This window comes from Rhinoderma darwinii, chromosome 3 (genome assembly GCF_050947455.1).
Source record: "Rhinoderma darwinii isolate aRhiDar2 chromosome 3, aRhiDar2.hap1, whole genome shotgun sequence".
NCBI classification, from domain to species: Eukaryota; Metazoa; Chordata; class Amphibia; order Anura; family Rhinodermatidae; genus Rhinoderma; species Rhinoderma darwinii.
In genome coordinates this window covers 73,832,917-73,853,325 of record NC_134689.1, presented here as the reverse complement: position 1 = coordinate 73,853,325, position 20,409 = coordinate 73,832,917, and the positions used below count along the sequence as shown (strand labels likewise).

Below are 20,409 nucleotides of genomic sequence, written 5' to 3'. Positions count from 1 at the left end.
GCAACTTGGTTTTTGCTCATAAATTCAGCCCCCTGGCTACATTGATTCTTCGTGCATGCTTAAATGCAATTTGCTCCAAAACCACGCAATATTGTAGCAAAAAACGGCCCGGTCTTGGCGCAAATTGCATCAAAAGCGAGGTGAAGCAGGCTGTTGGGAAGGAGTTTTGTTTCACCATTAGGCTAGGCTTTCAGGTCACTGTAAAAATGTGCAGTTTGATGCAATTTGCGCCAAAACAACGCCATTTTTTGCCGCGATTTCCCAACATCGCGGCCAAACGACACGGTTTAGCCACGATTTTCGGTAAAATATGCATTTATACCATAACGTGAGAACCAAACTCCTTATGTAAAGTTAACATTACAGTTCCTCTACTAAACGTGTAACTGAGCGAATATAAAACAGATTGTAATCAGCACTAACGTATAAACTAGTTACAGATTAAACACGGCAGCAAATACAGAGCAATGAAATGGGCATCACGCGCAGATCGCTGCCAGCACATGGAGGGGCACAAACCAACATGGCGTTATTTACATTATCCTGCAAGGCTCCTCCACATCTGCTCACACTGGGCCGAAAACCACACGCGCGTTGCGTCGAGCGGCTGTATTTATATCTTCTTAATTTGTTGGCCACGCCCCCACCCCCGCCCGCCGGAGCTGTAATCAGAAACACCCTTTCATTGCTGAACACATTTTAAAACCCATGCTAAATCAGATAGATTTATGGTTTTAAAATGTGTTCAGCAATGAAAGGGTGTTTCTGATTACAGCTCCGGCGGGCGGGGGTGGGGGCGTGGCCAACTAATTAAGAAGATATAAATACAGCCGCTCGGCGCACAACGCGCGCGTGTGGTTTTCGGCCCAGTGTGAGCAGATGTGGAGGAGCCTTGCAGGATAATGTTGGTTTGTGCCCCTCCATGTGCTGGCAGCGATCTGCGCGTGATGCCCATTTCATTGCTCTGTATCTGTTGCCGTGTTTAATCTGTAACTAGTTTATACGTTAGTGCTGATTACAATCTGTTTTTTAAAGTTTTATATTTGCTCAGTTACACGTTTAGTAGAGGAATTGTAATGTTAACTTTACATAAGGAGTTTGGTTCTCATGTTGTGGTATAAATGCATATTTTACCGAAAATCGAGGCAAAACTGTGTCGTTTGGCCGTGATGTTGCGGATATGGCAGCAAAAAAATGGCGTTGTTTTGGTGCAAATTGCATCAAACTGCACATTTTTACAGTGACCTGAATGCCTAGCCTAATGGTGAAACATAACTCCTTCCCAACAGCCTGCTTCACCTCGCTTTTGATGCAATTTGTGCCAAGACCGGGCCGTTTTTTGCTACAATATTGCGTGGTTTTGGAGCAAATTGCATTAAAGCATGCACGAAGAATCAAGGTAGCCGTTGCGCTGAATTTATGAGCAAAAACCAAGTTGCCGTTGGCAAAAGAATAAGCCCTTGTTTCCCAGGTACCGAACGGATCATTATATTTATAAAGTGTAACTTTTCGTTGTATTCAAGAACAAACTGGGATTAACCCCTTCCCGCCGCAGACTTTTTTCAGATTTTCGGTTTTTACTCCCCACATTCCAAAACCCATAACATCTTTATTTTTCTGTCGATATAGTACTATGAGGGCTTGATTTTGGCGGGACGACTTGTAGTTTTTCATAGCTCCATTTATTATGCCTTATGTACTAGGAAACAGGAAAAAATTATTTGTGGGGTAGAAAATGAAAAAAACAGCGCTTCCGCCATTGTTTTTGCGCTTCGCTTTTACAGAATTCACTGTGCAATTAAAAGATGTTAGCCTTATTCTGTGGGACAACACGACTACGACCATGCCAAATATATATATATATATATATATATATATATATATATATAGTTTTTTCTATATTTAACTACTTTTACAAGTTAAAATCTAAGTGTAAAAAATAACATTTATTGTCGCCAAATTCTGAGAGCCATAACTTATTTTTGCGTCGATGAAGTGGTATGGGTATGTTCACACGGCTCATTTTCGGCAGTTTTTCGGGCCATAAACAGCCGAAAAATTCCAAACCTTTGCCCATTGATTGCAATGGAAAAAATGGCGTTGTGTTCCGATGGGCTGTTTTTTAATGCGGCCGTTTTGAAAAAAGACTGCGAAAAAAGTATAGGACCCTTGAGACGTTTTTGGAGCTTCTTTTCATAGACTTGATTATATATTACATATCTTGAAAACTGCTCCAATAACAAACGTAAAAAACGCTGCGAAATTCGCGAGTGTCTTAGGCTATGTTCACACACTTTTTTGCAATTCTGTTTGGAAGTTTGAGGAAGATTTTCCTCTACCAGCACGCCGATTTTCGCTGCGTTTTTCGCTCGCGGCCATTGAGCGCCGCTTACATAAAACGCTGCAAAACACGCTTTCTCTGCCTCCTATTTAAGTCAATGGGAGGTCAGAGGCGGAAACGCCCTAAGATAGGGCATGTCGCTTCTTTCTCCTGCGAGCCGGTTCTACCGCTCGCGGGAGAAAACCGCCCCCGCCTTCCATTGAAATCGACAGGAGGCATTTTCGGGCCGTATTTGACGAGCCTTTTGGCGCGGATTCCACGTAAAAAAACTAGTAAAAAAACTCTTGTGTGAACTTGGCCTAAACGTCTGAATATCAGGAGCTGTTTTCCCTTGAAAGCCACTCCGTATTTTCAGAAGTTTTTAGTCTAGTGTGAACATACCCTAAGGCCTCATGCACACGACCGTAAAAACTCACGTAATTACGGGACCATAGACTTCTATTGGCCACGGGTACCTTCCTGTTTTCTTACGGGAAGGTGCCCGTGTCGTTGAAAAAATATAGAACATGTCCTATTTCAGGCCGTAATTACGGCACGGGCAGCCCATTGAAGTCTATGGGGCTCCCGTAATTACGGGTGACTACGTGTGTGTACCCGTAATTACGGGAGCGTTGCTAGGCGACGTCAGTAAATAGTCACTGTCCAGGGTGCTGAAAGAGTTAAACGATCGGCAGTAACTGTTTCAGCACCCTGGACAGTGGCTACCGATCACAATATAGATAAAGCTGTAATAAAAAAAAAACGTTCATACTTACCGCGAACTCCCTGCTTCTTCCTCCAGTCCGGCCTCCTGGGATGACGTTACAGCCCATGTGACCGCTGCAGCCAATCACAGGCTGCAGCGGTCACATGGACTGCCGCATCATCCAGGGAGGTCGGACTGGATGTCAAGAGAGGGACGCGTCACCAAGGCAACGGCCGGGTAAGTATGAATTTCTTTTACTTTTATTACGGAAAGGGCTGTCCCTTCTCTCTATCCTGCACTGATAGAGAGAAGGGGCTGCCGATTAGTGCAGTGCAATTTTGCAGCTAAAAACGTGCCCGTAAATACGGGTGGAATGCGGGTGACACCGGATCCGTATTTACGGGCACGGGTCCATAAATACTGGTGCAATACGGGTCGAATACATGTGACCAAGGAACCGTATTTACGCCAGTATTTACGGATGGTCAAAAATACGGTGGTGTGCTTGAGGCCTAAGGGGTTATTTTTTGCAGGATAAGCTTTCGTTTTTAATTATGACATTTTCGAGTACATGTGACGTTTTGATCACTTTATATTTCATTTTTTGTGGGAGATGAGGTGACCAAAAAAATAGAGATTCTGGCATTTACATTTTTATTTTTTTACGGTGTTCACCGTGCGGGTTAAATAATGATATATTGTAATAGTTCAAACTTTTACGGATGCGGCGATATCAATTGTCTATTTTTTTTTACTATGCTCCAGGGGGAAAAGGGGGGTGTTTTTGACCATATAATTTATTTTTTATTTATTTTTTACAAAAACTTTATTATACTAATTTTTACTTTTTTCTTTTTATTAGTCCCCCTACGGGACTTAACCAGCGATCTTAGATTGTTTGTAGATATACAGCAAAACTAATGTATAGCAGTATATAGTGATTCTGACAGGCTTAATAGCAGCGCAAAGATGGCGGACCTGGGGGCCTTCATTAGGCCCCCAGGCAGCCAAAGCAACCATTGCCACCCTGCGATTGCATTGCGGGGGGCGCGATGAGCTGTAAGAGGGGTCCACCCCCTCTTTCTAACGATTTAAATGCTGCGGTCGCTATTGACTGTGGCATTTAACGAGTGGGATCCCGCTCGTTACTCTGAAGTGTTGGCTATAACATACAGCCGACGCCCGCTTTGTATGGATACGTCAAATGTCAGGAAGGAGTTAAAAAAGGTCCATGCAACTAATGGTCCAAGCGATTGTGTACATGTTGTCAATTTAACAATGTATCACGCTCATTGTAAAGTCTATATGATGTATCAAAGCCACACACCAAGATAGGACATGTCACTTTTTTTTCACGTGAGTGTTTTTTTCTGCTTGCGGCATAAATACGCCTCCACCTCCTATTGAATTTAAAGGGAGGCAATTTTAGGCATCTTTTGCTGCGGTTTCCGCTGCTAAAGATGTGTCCTAAAACTACATGTGAACAGGGCCTTAAAGTTTAATCCCTTCCCGCTCCTGGACATACTATTAGGTCATGGTAGCTGTATCGTTGGCGCTCCATGACCTAATAGTACGTCTCTGGAGTAACGGCTGTTTTGGCCGTCCTCCCGATACATACAGGAGCTGTGACAGCTGGTGTCTCGTACAGCAGCTGCCGCAGCTACTACAGCGGGGACCGATCGCTGTGTCCCCGCTGATTAACCCCTTAAAAGCCGCGTTCAATAGGGATCGCGGATTTTTAGGGGTTAAGCTGCCATCGCCAGCCTGCTACACGATAGCGACTGTCGATGGTGACCATGGCAACTGGACGCCTTACAATGGCGTCAGGCTATGCCATGGACGGAAGCCTAGTGGGTCCTGACAAAGTCAGGACCCACTATGCTTGCTGTCAGTGAGTAGCTGACAGCTCTAATACACTGCACTACGCATGTAGTGCAGTGTATTAGAATAGCGATCAGGGCCTCCTGCCCTCAAGTCCCCTAGTGGGACAAAGTAATAAAGTTAAAAAAAAAAGTAAAAAAAGATGTGTAAAAATAAGAAAATAAAAGTTTTAAAAGTAAAAGTCCCCCTTTTCCCCTTATCAGTCCTTTATTATTAATAAAAATATATAAACTATACATAATTGGTATCGCCGCGTCCGTAACGGCCTGAACTACAAAATAATTTCGTTATTTATCTGCGCGGTGAACGCTGTAAAAGAAAATAATAAACCATACCAGAATCACAATTGTTTGGTCACTTCACCTCCCAAAAAATGGAATAAAGAAATCAAAAAGTCGCCTTTACCTAAAAATGGTCCTGATCGAATCTACAGTTCGTTACGCAAAAAATAAGTCCTCGCACGGCTTTCTTGATGGAAAAATAAAAACTTTATGGCTCTTAGAATAAGGTAACACAAAAAGTGAATGATTTTTTACAACATGTATTTTTATTGTGCAAACGCTATAAGACATAAAAAAACTATAAACATCTGGTATCGCCGTAATCGTATCGCCCCGCAGGATAAAGTGAATGTGTCATTTATAGCGCACGGTGAACGCTGTAAAGAAAAAAGAATAAAATGACCATAGTAGAATTGCTGTTTTATAGTCACCACGCCACCTAAAAATAGAAAAACGGATCAAAAAGCCGCATGCACCCCAAGAAAACTACAATGAATTCCTCAAGGGGTCTAGTTTTCAAAATGGGGTCACTTTTGGGGTGTTTCCACTGTTTTGGCACCACAAGACCTCTTGTAACCGGACATTGCGCCTAATAAAAAGGAGGCCTCAAAATCCACTAGGTGCGCCCTTGCTTCGGAGGCTGGTGCTTCAGTCCATTACCGCACTAGGGCCACATGTGGGATATTTCTCAAAACTGCAGAATCTGGCCAATAAATATTAAGTTGCGTTTCTCTGGTAAAACCTTTTGTGTTATAGAAAAAAAATGGTATAAAAAGGATTTTCTGAGAAAAAGAAATAAATATGTAAATTTCACCTCTACTTTGCTCTAAATACCTGTGAAACACCTAAAGGGTTCATAAACTTTCTAAATGCTGTTGTGAATACTTTGAGGGGTCTAGTTTCTGAAATGGGGTGTTTGATAGGGGTGTCATATATAGGCCCCTCAAAGAAACTTCAGAACTGAACTGGAACCTAAAAAAATAAATAAATTAGGCAATACTTCGCTTCTTACATTAGACTGATAATGAGCCGTGCCCACCCCGAGATGACCCCAGTTTTGATTTTTTGTATAAACGGAGACCCCTATTAGACCGTTTCAGTGCCCGGTTTTCCCAAGCATACACCCCAAGAAGTGTATTTCTATTGATGAGTCCTTGGTACATTTTAACCCCTATCCGCACCAGGATGTAACTGTCCGTCGTCGCGGGAGTTTACTTCCCGCACGAGGACGTACAGTTACTGAGTTTTTCCCGATGCACACTGTCGCCGACAGCTGACAATCCACTCTTGCCGACCAGCGGTCCTTTGCCGTTGGTTTCGGCGAATTAACCCCTTAAATTCGGCGATCAGGTGCATTCGCCGAATTTTGGGGGTTTCAAACATATCGGAAGACCCCGGTCCGAAATCGCGGGGTTTGCCGATAGTTACTATGGCAAACGGAAGCCAAACAATGGCTTCCGGGTCTGACATGGACGGAAATCCATCAGGACCAACCTTCAGCTGGTCCTGATAGGCTTCCTGTCAGTGACAGGAAGTCACTGTGTCGTTCCCGATGGCACACTGTCGGCGACAGTGTGCATCGGGAACTTGGAGATCAGCTGACACTCCAGCGTTGCTGATCAGCGGCTCATTGCCGCTGATTTCGGCACTTAACCCGTTACGTGCGGGGCTCGATTGCGATCTCCGCATGTAGCGGGTTTGTTGCGCATCAGCAGCCCCCATGCAATCGTGGGGGCTTCTGATGCTTGTGATGGCACCCGGGTGCCAAACAACGGCCCCCATGTCTGCCATGTATGTCAGCCTCTGCTGATCCTCGTAGACCAACTGTCAGAGTGACTGTGACGTCACACTGACAGTTGGAGTACATTACACTACCTAGGTAGTGTGATGTATTCTATCAGCGATATGAGCTGCAGGTGTAAAAAGTTAATAAACAAAAATATAAAGTGTAAAAAGTTAATAAAAATGTTTTATAAAAGTGTAAAAATAAAAGGTTTTATTTTCCTATAATAAGTCATTTATTATCGGGAAAAAATGAAAACGTTAAAAAAAAAAGTACACATATTTGGTATCACCGTGTTCCTAACGACCCAAACTATGAAACTATAATGTTCATTTTTTCGCACGGTGAACGCCGCAAACAAAATAAACGGAAGACTGTCCGCATCGCTATTTTTTGGTCACCACCCCTCCCAAGATATACAATAAAAAGTTATCAAAAAGTCGCATTTACCCCAAAATGGTACCAATAAAAACTACAACCCGTCCTGCAAAAAACAAGACCTCCCACAGCTTTTTTGACGAAAAAATAAAAAAGTTACGGCTCAGAAAATAAATTATTTTATAGAAACGTAATTTTATTGTGCAAACGCTGCAAAACGTAAAAAAAACGATACACATATGGTATGGGTGTAATCGGACCGACCGGCAGAATAAATTATAACGTAATTTATTGCGCACGGTGAACGCTGTAATAAATAAAGATTTTAAAGCGCCAAAATCGCTGGTTTTTTTTTGTCACCTTAGCTCTAAAAAAAGATCCTGAGGGGCCAAAATGCTCACTAAACCCCTAGAAAAATTCCTTGAGGGGTGTAGATTCCAAAATAGGGTCACTTTTGGGGGGTTTCCACGGTTTTGGTCCCTTCGGGGCGTTGTAAACCCGACATGGCACTGAAAACCAATCCAGCAAAATCTGTTCTCAAGGCGCTCCTTGCCTCCTGAGCCCTGCTGTGGGTCCAAACATCAGTTTACGACCACATATGGGGTATTGCCGTAATCGGGAGAAATTGCTTTACAAATGTTGGGCGGCTTTTTCTCCTTTATTCCTTGTAAAAATTAAAAAATTCTATGTTTCCACAGAAAAATAGGTGATTTTCATCTTCACAGACTAATTCCACTAAATTCTGCAATAAAACTGTGGGGTCAAAATGCTAACTATACCCCTAGAAAAATGCCTTGAGGGGTGTAGTTTCCAAAATGGGGTCACTTTTTGGGGGTTTCGACTGTTTTGGTACCACAAGACCTCTTCAAACCTGACATGGTCCCTAAAATATATTCCTAAAAAAAGGAGGCCCCAAAATCCACTAGGTGCTTCTGCGGCCTGTGTTTCAGTCCATTAGGACACTAGGGCCACATGTTGGATATTTCTAAAATCTGCAGAATCTGGACAATAAATATTGAGTTGCGTTTCTCTGGTAAAACCTTCTGTATTACAATTTTTTTTTTTATTACAAATGAATTTCGGCAAAAATGAAATTTGTAAATTTCACCTCTACTTTGCCTTAATTCCTGTGAAACGCTTAAAGGGTTAAAATACTTTCTGAATGTGGTTTAGAATACATTGAGGGGTGTAGTTTTCAAAATTGGGTAATTTATGGGGACTTTCTAATATATAAGGCCCTCAAAGCCACTTCCAAACTGAACTGGTCCGCCGGGTAAGAGGGCAAGGTATGGAGTGAAGATGTATAAGCTGTGGAGAGTGCATCAGGGTATACATACAAATTTAGGATATATGAATGGAAGGATACCAGTGTTCAGCCCCAAGAATACCCCCCATAGGCCTCATGCACGCGACAGTAGCCATGTGCACGGCCGTGTTTTTTTCGGGTCGTCCGGCTGTGGACTGTCAGCCGCGAGCCGCCCGCAAATCGCGGGACATGCACATGGCCGCGGCCATTATTTTCAGTAAGCCTCGACCGCAGAAGACAGCCGTAATAAGACAGGTCCGTTCTTTCTACGGTGCGGGCTCCCGGGCCATGCACGGTCCGTAAAAACTACGGTCGTGTGCATGGCCCCATAGAAATGAATGGGGCCGCAATTCTCATGTATTTTCGGGGGAATTGCGGCCGCAAAAGCACGTTCGTGTGCATGAGACCTTACTGGGAGTTAACGCAAAAATTGTGTGGGATTTGGTGCAGCCACTTCTGGACCAGGCTTACCACCTCTACCTGGATAATTTTTATACCAGCGTCCCACTCTTCAAGTGCCTCGCTTCCAGAAGTCCTGAGGCATGTGGCACTGCTAGAAGAAATACGAGAGGCCTCCCTAAGACTCTGCTTGGGCAAACAAGAAGGGGTGAAAGCAGGGCACAATCTAGCAGCAACATATTGTCACGTACAAGAGATGCCACACCAGTACCCATGTACCTGTATGAGGTACCAGTACATAGATCCCCAAACCAGACTGCAGCCTGGACTACAATAGGTACATGGGAGGGATGGACTTGTCAGATCAAGTCCTTAAACCCTACAGCGCCATGCGGTGTGGTGTAAGAAGCTGGCTGTGCACATCATAACGATGGCATTGTACAATGCGTACGTGCTACGTCGAAGTGCAGGCCAGAGGGGAACATTCCTGGAATTTCAAGAGGTGTTTATAAAGAAACTAATTTTAGGGACCAAGAAGGGGGGGGGGCACCCAGTACTTCTGGCAGCGAGGCCACACGCATCGTACCAGGGAAACACTTTCCAGGAAAAGTTCCCCAAACTGGCAAGAAGGGAAAAAGTCAAGAGGTGCAAAGTCTGCTATAAGGGGGATAAGGGAGGACACAATATATCAGTGACACGTATTATTGGAATTTTTTATTTTTTTTAATTCCCAGCCCAATTCAAATAAGTTCTGTGAAGAAACTATGGGGTCTAAATGGTCACATTACCCATAAATGAATTCTTTGAGGGGTGTAGTTTCTAAAATGGGGTCACTTCTGCTGGGTTTCCATTGCTTTGTTACCTCTGGGGCTCTGCAAAAGCGACATGGCACCCAAAAACCAATCCAGCAAAATCTGCACTCCAAAGAACACACAGCGCTCCTTCCCTTCTGAGCCGTCCCATGGGCCCAAACGTCAGTTTATCGCCACAAATGGGGTATTGCTGCCTTCAGGAGAAATTGGGCAACAAAATGGGGTATTTTGTTCCCTGTGAAAATAAGACATTTTGATAAAAAATGACATCCTGTTGGAAAAAATGTCATTTTTTTAATTTCACAGCCCAATTCAAACACGTGCTGTGTAAAAATGGGGTCAAAATGGTAACAACAACCATAAATGAATTCCTTGAGGGGTGTAGTTTCCGAAATGGGGTCACTTTTTTGGCACCTGAACAGCTCTTCAAACCTGGCATGCTGCCTAAAATATATTCTAATAAAAAAGAGGCCTCAAAATGCACTAGGTGCTTCTTTGCTTATGGGGCTTGTGCTTTAGTCCACGAGCACACTAGATCCGCATGTGGGACATTTCTAAAAACTGCAGAATCTGGGCAATACATATTTAGTAGTGTTTCTCTGGTAAAACCTTCTGTTACAGAAAAAAATTGAATACAATTGAAATTCAGCAAGAAAAGTTAAATTTGCAAATTTCACCTCTACTTTTCTATATTTTCTGTGAAATGCCTGAAGGGTTAAATAAACTTTTTAAATGCTGTTTTGAATACTTTGAGGGGTCTAGTTTTCAAAATGGGGTGTTTTATGGGGGTTTCTAATACATAGGCCCCTCAAAGCCACTCGGAACCGAACAGGTACCTTAACCCCATAGTGACCAACAATACGCCTTTTCACGTTCATCACTAAGGGGCCTTAGGCTAGGCTGACGCCTTTTCACGTGAGCCTAGTCGAAGTCCGGCATGGGTCACCCGTGCAGGCTGGAGCCGGGGCTCAGCTGTCTGATGACAGCTGGGCTCCTGCTCAAACACCCGCGATCAAAGTTTACTTCGATCGCGGCAGATTAACCCGTTGAATGCCGCCGTCAATAGCGACCGCGCCGTTTAGCTTCTTTACAGAGGGAATGAGCTCCCTCTGTCACCCATCGGCGGCCCACAATTGCAATCGCAGGTCTCCGATGGGGTGTCATGGCAGCCGGGGGCTTGATAAAAGCCCCCAGGTCTGCCCTGGACATATGCCTGTTAGGTCGCGCCGGAGGCACGTCCTAATAGATTGCCTGTCAGATTTACACTGACGGGCAATAATGCTCTGGTATACGATCGCACAGTAAAGTCCCCTAGTGGGACTAATGAAATAAATAATAAATGTGAAATAAAGATTAATAAAAATGACAGTAAAAAACTAAATCCATTTTTTTCCATCAGTGGTTTCATTTAAAGTGTAAAAAATAAAATAAAAGTACACATATATGGTATCGCCGCGACCGTAATGACTCCATTAATAAAGTTAATGTCATTTAAACCGCAAGGTCAACACAGTAAAAAAAACGTAAAAAACAATGGCGAAATTACTATTTTTTTCAATTGCCCCCCAAAAAAGTCATAATAAAAATTAATCAATAAATCCCATGCACCCCAAAACAGTGCCAATTAAAACTACGTCTCGTCCCGCAGAAAACATGCCCAAAAAAATCACTACATTGATGGAAAAATAAAAGTGACGGCTCTTGGAAAGCAACAATGCAAAAACAAATAATTTTAGTTCAAAAGTGTTTTTATTGTGCAAAAGTCGTAAAACACAAAAAACCTCTACATATGTGGTATCGCCGTAATCGTACCGACCCATAGAATAAAGGTAACATGTTATTTACGCCGCACAGTGAACGGCGTCAATTTAAAAACGTATAGAACCATGGTGGAATTTCAGGTTTCTTTTGTTATCCCCCCCCCCAAAAAAAGATAATAGTTAATAAAAAAATTCTATGTACCCTAAAATGGTTCTATTAAAGAGTACAACTAATCCCGCAAAAAACAAGTCCTCATACAGCTATGTAGACGAAAAAATAAAAAAGTTATAGCTCTTTGAATGCGACTATAGAAAAACGAATAAAATAGCTTGGTCATTAGGGCCTAAAATGGGCTGGTCACTAAGGGGTTAAAAGGCTTTTTAATTTTTTTTAAAAATATGAGAAATTGCGGTTTATATTCTAAGCCTTGTAACGTCCAAAAAAAATTAAATAAATAATGTTCAAAAAAACGATGCCAATCTAAAGTAGACATATGGTAAATGTGAACTAGTAACTATTTTGGGTGGTATAACCATCTGTTTTACAAGCAGATGCATTTAAATTCTGAAAAAGGCTATTTTTTTTTTCACCTATAAATACTGAATATATCGTCCAAATTTTACCACTAACATAAAGCCCAATGTGTCACGAGAAAACAGTCTGAAAAATGGGCTCTGAGCCTTAAGGCCCAAACTAGGCTGCGTCCCTAAGGGGTTAATAATAAAGTATTTTTAAATAAACCTTTTTTTAAAACAATACACCCGTTTTTTCAATAAACCATAAAATAAGTCTCAATACATAAAATATACACACATTAGGTATTGACGCTACCGTAATAACCTTCACAATAAATTTATAGCATCATTTATAATATGTACACTGAAAATATAAAAACTGCTTTCCTTCACTTATAAATGTGAAGCGCGTGGTGTTATGAATTTTATACCTCCATGTGCCTCAATAGTAATTAACCCCATCATGTACCTCACACATTAACCCAATGTGTTGTCCATTGACTAAGGGGTTAATTACTATTAATGTGAGGCACATGGAGGTTCAAAATTATCCAAACCATGTGCCTCAAGTCAAACTGGAAAATGTTTTTTTTGTTTTTTTTTTATTGTTGGCCAAGTTTTGTTATAGTGAATCGCAATACTACACAAAGTATCAGTATCGAAGTCCAAATTCTGGTATCGTGACAACCCTAATGTAATGTGTACGGTCTTCAATTGTATCTATGTCCTTAGGAAGATACAACTGAAATCGCAGGTGAAGCAAGGGAACCATTCATTCCCTTCCTCCTCATTCGGCACTTTCTGGTGGCACAGGCGGTGCGATGACGTTCTCGCCGCCTGACATCGTTCCGCTGGAACAGGCCTGATCAGAAAAGACCAGGCGTGCATCACCGGAAAATGTATTGCTGAGCCCTGCCAGCTTTAGTAACTCCTAGTGCTTGAATGTCTATGTGGCCGGTTATTTACGTTCATTGGCCTAAAGTAGGCCAATGAACTGAGGTAACCTGGGACCATGTGATTTCAATGAACCAATGACCGCTAAGAGCTGCTTTGTTTGCTGTCAGACCCAGGAAGGCAAGTATGATAATGGTTTTGCTTTCTTACTTAACCCTTTCCCGACATTTGCCGTATGGGTTCGCCATGGAAAGCCATGACTTCCCACAATTTGCAGTATCCATACGCCAAATGTTTGGCACCGTCTACGAAGCTGAGCCTGTGCCATCATCGCCGGATCTCAGCGGTATTTTACAGCTGACATCTGGCTGTAATGGTGGTGACCGAAATTGGTTTCGATCCCTGTCATTAACTCAAGTGCAGCGCTCAAACACGAGCGATTCACTTAAGGTGTTTGCAGCTCATCGGAACCCCAGCAATGAAAACCGGATAATACTAATACTGGCCTCCCGGTCTGCCTAGCACGGAAGCCGGTCAGGAGCCGCCTGGCGGCGGAGCCTCATCAGCTTCCATAGCCACCGGCAAGATGGCACCATCTCAAGAGCTGATCTGGCGTCAGCGGTGGAAGTCAGCTGTATGTTACAGCTGACATACACCTGTAACGGCAGAAACCGGAGCTAGCTCCGATCCCTGCCATTAACCCCTTCGATGCAGCAATCGAAAGTGATCGCTGCATCTTAGCAGTTGCCAACAGTTCACCAGCCCTGACAGGCAATCAGGACTGGCGACTGCTTCTATGGCAACAGGAGACACAATGGCCTCCTGCTCTGCCATTACAGAAGCCGAATAGGCCCCGCCGTGAGACTAAGCCTAATCGGCTCGCGGTCAGTGAATAACTGACATATCTAATACATTGTAACAACCAAATATGCAACTCTGCTCTCTATTCACTGAAATATCTCAACAAGGAGATGAACAACCGGAGCAGGTGAAGAGGTGAAATCCTCAACACCACAAAAAAACAGAGACAAAATGATAGTTTTTTACCGCTCAGACGGTTGTAGATGTAAAGTCTGAAGTGTCCATCAAGGGTTTGACCTTCCCCCAGCTAGCATGCAGAAAAAACGATTCAAATTTCCACTGGTGTGTATATCTCGCTAGTACTTGTGGTTCTACACAGAAATGAAACTGCAGAAATGCAACTGCTTGCTGTGTATATCCTCGTACTTGATGTTCTAGATCTCCAACAAGGGAGAAAAAGGAGATAGTGCACTACCTTTTGTAAACTACAAATTCCACGAGTTTATTCCATACTTACAAAAATAGATATAGATAAAAGCATAAGATAACACGCCAAATGCAATCCGACCCTGGGTTTCGCCCTTCTGGCTTCCTCTGGGGCATATGGGCGTGTACCATACATGTGTTTAAATAGCGGTCAGTCTTCTCAACATACAACAGTTTTAAATTGCTTATGTATATAAAAACAGCCAATTTTAAAAGCAACAATGATAAAATGACATGAAAAATAAATCATTCACACAATAAGTGTAGTTTATGAATAAATTGAATAAAAAACCTCTATTTGTTGTGAAACTGCGCTGCAGCATAATGAGATCTAATTGCATGACTCGTCTATGCTACTTAACTAAAAGCTGTGTGAATAAGGTTCAATCTCTCCAAGACATATACAAAAAACATACATAGAAGTACAACCAATACGATGCATTTTCCATGATGATCCACACATTCCTTCCACCTATATGAATAACTATGCTCGGTTATATAAATCACAATGATCCACCTTATACAAATGACAATTTTGAAATATAGGTTATTACAACATTATGGATCTATCAATTATAAACACTATGCCCTTTGGGATTAAACTTGGACTTTGAATTAAAATGTTTTCTTTAAATCACAGCTCTAATTACATCTACATCAATTTTTTCTTTTTTGTAGCCACCTTCTAACCAAAAAAGAAAACAAAAAGGGTATTTTACCCACATGTATAAGATGTAAGATCGTTATATAATATTGTAAGATAAACACATAATGTTGTAATAACCTATATTTCAAAATTGTCATCTACAACCGTCTGAGCGGTAAAAAACTCATTTTATATCTAATACATTGCACTACGTAGGTAGTGCAATGTGTTAGAAATAAGAACATCAGACAGTTGGACCTTCAAGTCCCCTATTGGGACTTGAAAAAGTGAAAAAAATAAAAATTTGAAAACAATAAAAGTTTCAAGTAATAAAATAAAACACAATCGCCCTTTTTCTCTTATCAAGTCCTTTATTATTGAAGAAAAATAAGAAACCATACGTATTTGGTATCGCTACGACAAATAACGACCTGAGGTATCAAAATATTATATTTATTGCACGCGGTGAACAGCGTAAAAAACTATACCAGATTTTCTGGTTTTTGGTCACTTGGCCCTACAAATATTGGAATAAAAACAGATAAAAAAGTTGCACGTATCCAAAAATGGTACCTAGAAAAACTATAGCTTGTCTCGCAAAAAAACAAGCCCTCATACAGCTCCGTCGACAAAAGAATTAAAAAGTTATGGTTCTCACAACTTGGCGACAGAAAAAATAGTCTTTTTACAAAAGTAATTTTATTGTGCAAAAAGTTGTAAAACATAAAAAAGTTCTATAAATGAGGTATCGCCGGAATTGTACTGACCCGCAGAATAAAGATAACATGTAATTTATAACGCGTGGTGAACGCTATATAAAAAAAAAACTATGCCAGAATTGCGTTTTTTTTTACCTGGCCTCCCAAAAAAATAGGATAAAAGGTGTACCCCAAAATGGTACTAATAACTACAGCTCGTCCCGCAAAAAAACAGCCCTCATACCACTAAGTCTATGGAAAAAATAAAATTAGTTATGGCTCCAATAAGTCAGGAAATAAAAAATATGCAGTTGTGCAGCCCGAGGGAAATATTTCTTCTGTTTCAAGAGGCGATTTATCAAGGACCTAAAATTAGGGAAACAGGAAGGGGAGGTCCCACACATATCCGCTGGAAGCGACGGTGCCCGTATTATACCAGGACAACACTTTCCCAGCAAAATTCCCCAAACTGCAAAGGTGCGGAGTGTGGACTAAAAGGGGCATAAGAAAGGACGCCATATATCAGTGCGACACTGGCCTGTGCAGAAAGGATTGCTTCACAGCGTAACACACATCTATGGATTATTTTATTGTTTTTTTTACCACATTATTATACCACCTGACTATGCCCCTGATGTACTCTGCCCAGCTCACATATGCCCCACATTATAAATGGAAACACCAGTAATAATCAAACAAATCAACTACCAAGCAAAATCCGCTCTCCAAAAGCCAAATGGCGCTCCCTCCGCTCTGAACCCTATAGTGTGCCCGTGCCCAAACAGCAGTTTACTTCCACATATATAGCATCGTCATACCCGGGAGAACCCTTCTAACAATTTTTGGGGTGTCTCCCCAGTGGCATAATCTGAGTATGACATATTTGCCACTGAAATGGCATATCTAGGGAAAAATATACATTTTTGATTTGCACCATCCGCAGCGCATTCATTTATTCAAAAGACCGGTGGGGTGAAAATGCTCACTACACCCCTTAATAAATTCCTTGAGGGGTGCAGTTTCCAAATGGGGTCATTCTCAGGGGTTTCTTTTATTATTTCACATCAGAGCCTCGCCAATTGTGAACCAATACTTTGTAAATCGCCAAATTAGGCCTCAATTTTACATGGTACGTTTTCACTCTTGAGCCCTGTCAAATGTAGGGTGTCTCTAAAACCGGAAAACACAGCATAATAATTAGAGACCTGTCTTATGATGGTGGCATACAAAACACCTGCAGGGTTAAAGAGGCTCTCACCAGATTGTAAGTGCCCTGTATTTTACATAATCTGATCGACGCTGTAATGTAGATAACAGCAGTGGTTTTTATTTTTAAAAATGATCATTTTTGAGCAAGTTATGAGCTAGTTTAGATTTATGCTAATGAGCTTCTCAATGGACAACTGGGCGTGTTTTTACTTTTTACCAACTGGGTGTTGTACAGAGAAGTGTATGACGCTGACCAATCGGTGACTAATCAGCGTCATACACTTCTCATTGTTCCAGCCCATCTTTTTTCACTGCACAATCATGCTGGGCTGGAACAATGAGAAGTGTAGGACACTGATTAGTCACTTATTGGTCAGCCTCATACATTCCTGTACAACACCCAGTTGGTAAAAAGTAAAAAAACACCCAGTTGTCCATTGAGAAACTCATGAGCTAGTTTAGATTTATGCTAATAACTTGCTCAAAAATGATCGTTTTTCAAAATAAAAACCACTGCTGTTATCTACATTACAGCGCCGATCACATTATGTAGGAGATAGAGCATTTATAATCTGGTGACAGAGCCTCTTTAACATGCTTACTACACCACTAGGTAAATGCATTGAGGGGTGTAGTTTCTAAAATGGGATCACTTCTGCGGGGGTTTCCACTGTTGTGGGCCCACAGGCGCCCAGCAAGCAATCCAGCAAAATCTGCACTCCAAATGGCGCTCCTTCCCTTCTGAGCCCTGCCTTGTGTCCAAACAGCAGTTTATGACCACATATGGGGTATTGCTGTACTTGGGAGAAATTGCTTTACAAATGTTGGGTTCTTCTTTTCCTTTATTTGTTGAGAAAATGAAAAATTTTGCGCTAAAGCTACGTCTTATTGAAGAAAAAGGATTGTTTTTTATTTTCACTGCCCAATTCAAATAAATTCTATGAAACATCTATGTGGTCAAAATGCTTACTACACCCCAAGAAGAATTACTCAAGCGGTATAGTTTCGTAAATGGAGTCACTTTTTGGGCGTTTTCATTGTTTTGTCCCCTCAGGGGCTTTGCAAATGTGACATGGCCTCCGCAAACCATTCCTGCTAAATGTGAACTCCAAAAGCCAAATAGCGCTCTTTCCATTCTAAGCCCTGCCGTGTGTCCAAACAGCCGTTTATTACCACATGTGGGGTATTGTTTTACTCAGGAGAAATTGCTTTACAAATTTGTTGGTGTCTTTTCTCTTTTAGTACTTGTGGAAATGAGAAAAAAAAATCGCTAAACCTACATTTTCTTTAAAAACTTTCAATAATTTCTGTAAAAAACCTGTGCGGTCAAAATGCTCACTATACCCCTAGATAATTTCCTTTAGGTGTGTAGTTTCCCAAATGGGGGATTTCCACTGTTTTGGCACCGCAAGAGCCCTTCAAACCTGACATGGTGCCTAAAATATATTGTAATAAAAAGAACGCCCCAAAATCCTCTAGCTGCACCTTTGCTTCTGTGGCCGGTGCTTCAGTCCAGTAGCACGCTACAGCCACATGTGGGATATTTCCTAAAACTGCAGAACCTAGGCAATAAATATTGAGTTGCATTTCTCTAAGACTTTGTGTTATAAAGAAAATTGGATTAAAAATTAATTACTGAAAAAATATGAAATTTATAAATCACCTTTACTTTGCTTTAATTCCTGTGAAAAGTCTAAAGGGTTAAAAAAAATCTAAATGCTGTTTTGAATACTTTGAGGGCTGAAGTTTTTAAAATGGGGTGACTTTTTTGGGGTTTCTAATATTTACGGCCCTCAAAGCTACTTCACAACAGAACTGGCCCCTGTAAAAATAGCCTTTTGAAATTTTCTTGAAAATGTGAGAAATTGCTGCTAAAGTTCTAAGCCTTGTAACGTCCTAGAAAAAAAGGATGTTAAAAAACTATGCCAATTTAAAGTACACCTATGGGGGATGCTAGTTAGCAACAATTTTGTGTTCTAACTGACTGTTTTACAAGCAGATAAATTAATGTTGAGAAAATTGCTAATTTTGCTATCCAGAGAATTGCATTACAGCAGTCATTTGCAGCTGTCGGTGCATGCTGGCAGTTGTAGTTTCTCAACCGCTAGAGGCGCGGGTTGCCAGCTGCTGGATTAGTCTATAACCTGTCATCACTTCTCTCGAAGGTCAAAACGCGAAGGGCACTGTAGAGTCGGCTCTTTCATTCTAGCCACCATAGTCTAACAAATCTGAAGTTATAGTACATCTTTCAATTGAATTTGTAATTGAAGACTGGCCTGTACAAATGTATGCAGCAGCTTGCAAAGGCTTTCCACGTAAAACTTATCAGTAATTATTTCCCCCTTAAAGAGGCTCGGTAACTACATTATAAGTGGCCTGTCTTCGACATAATGTGATTGGCGCTGTAATGTAGATTATAGCAGTGTTTTTTTATTTAGAAAAAGCATCTATTTTGACCAAGTTATGACCTGTTTTAGCTTTATGCTAATGAGTTTCTTAATGCCCAATTGGGTGTGTTTATACTTTTGACCAAGTGGGCGTTGTACAGAGGAGTGCATGACGCTGACCAATTAGTGTCATACACTTCTCCCCATTCATTCCCCATTGATCCTGCGTTGTTAACTATGTGCAGCCACATACACACACATTAAAGTTACTGAAGTGTCTTCAGAGTGAATAGACATTGCTACCAGCCAGGACGCGATGTCTATTCACAATCCCGACACTTTGCTAACGTTTGTGTGGGACTTACAGCACAGCAAGCGTAATCTTGCTGTAAATGAATGGAGAGAAGTGTATGATGCTGATTGGTCAGCGTCATACACTTCTCTCCACAACGCATTGGGCATTAAGAAAGTCATTAGCATAAAGCTAAAATAGGTCATAACGTGAAAATAGATCGTTTTTCTAAATAAAAAAACACTGCTGTAATCTACATTACAGCGCCGATCACATTATGTAGAAGATAGGCCACATAATGTGGTGACAGAGCCTCTTTAAAATAAAAACAAAAAAACTTTGCCTGAGGAAGAGTGGGGCATAATCTCATTTTAATTTTCTATGAACCAGTCGTGCTCTGTCCCCTAGTAAGCAGCACCTATCCATGATGCTAAATGGTTTTCTTGGAGTGTTCTTAAAAGCTTACGTCTCGTTTTCTCTTTTAGCCTCAAGATTTATTGCTGCCTCCTGACACTAGACACCAATTCCTAGAGAAATGTGAAACAACCAGATCTCCGTGCCAGCTTCTACCATGTCGCTGTCAGATAGTAGGTACATAGTTTAGTTCCTTTTAACCCCTTAATGACCGGGCCTGAAAAGACCTTAATGACCAAGCCAGATTTGTTAAATCTGGTATGTCTGACTTTATCAGAGAATAACTCTGCAAAAGTTTTGAATATCCAAGTAATTCTGACATTGTTTTTTCGTCACATGTTGTACTTTATTATACTGGTTTAAGTAGACTGATACGATTTGCGGAAATTAATTAAAAAATGGCAAAATTGAAGACATTTTGTAAAAATTATAATTTTCCC

The 20,409-nt window shown here is 41.4% G+C and overlaps 1 long non-coding RNA gene across 2 annotated transcripts in view; it reads left to right on the top strand.

Annotated features, from left to right (window-relative positions):
• The first annotated feature begins 864 nt into the window (after positions 1 to 864).
• Positions 865 to 20,409, top strand: part of LOC142751013 (uncharacterized) — a 34,151-nt gene continuing 14,606 nt past the window's right edge. The window contains exons 1-2 of one of the 2 annotated variants that reach the window (XR_012882680.1): positions 865 to 904; positions 20,041 to 20,146. This is a non-coding gene — a long non-coding RNA (uncharacterized LOC142751013). Of the gene's footprint in view, positions 909 to 20,040; positions 20,147 to 20,409 lie in introns of both variants that reach the window. The other variant, XR_012882679.1, reaches the window with a different exon arrangement.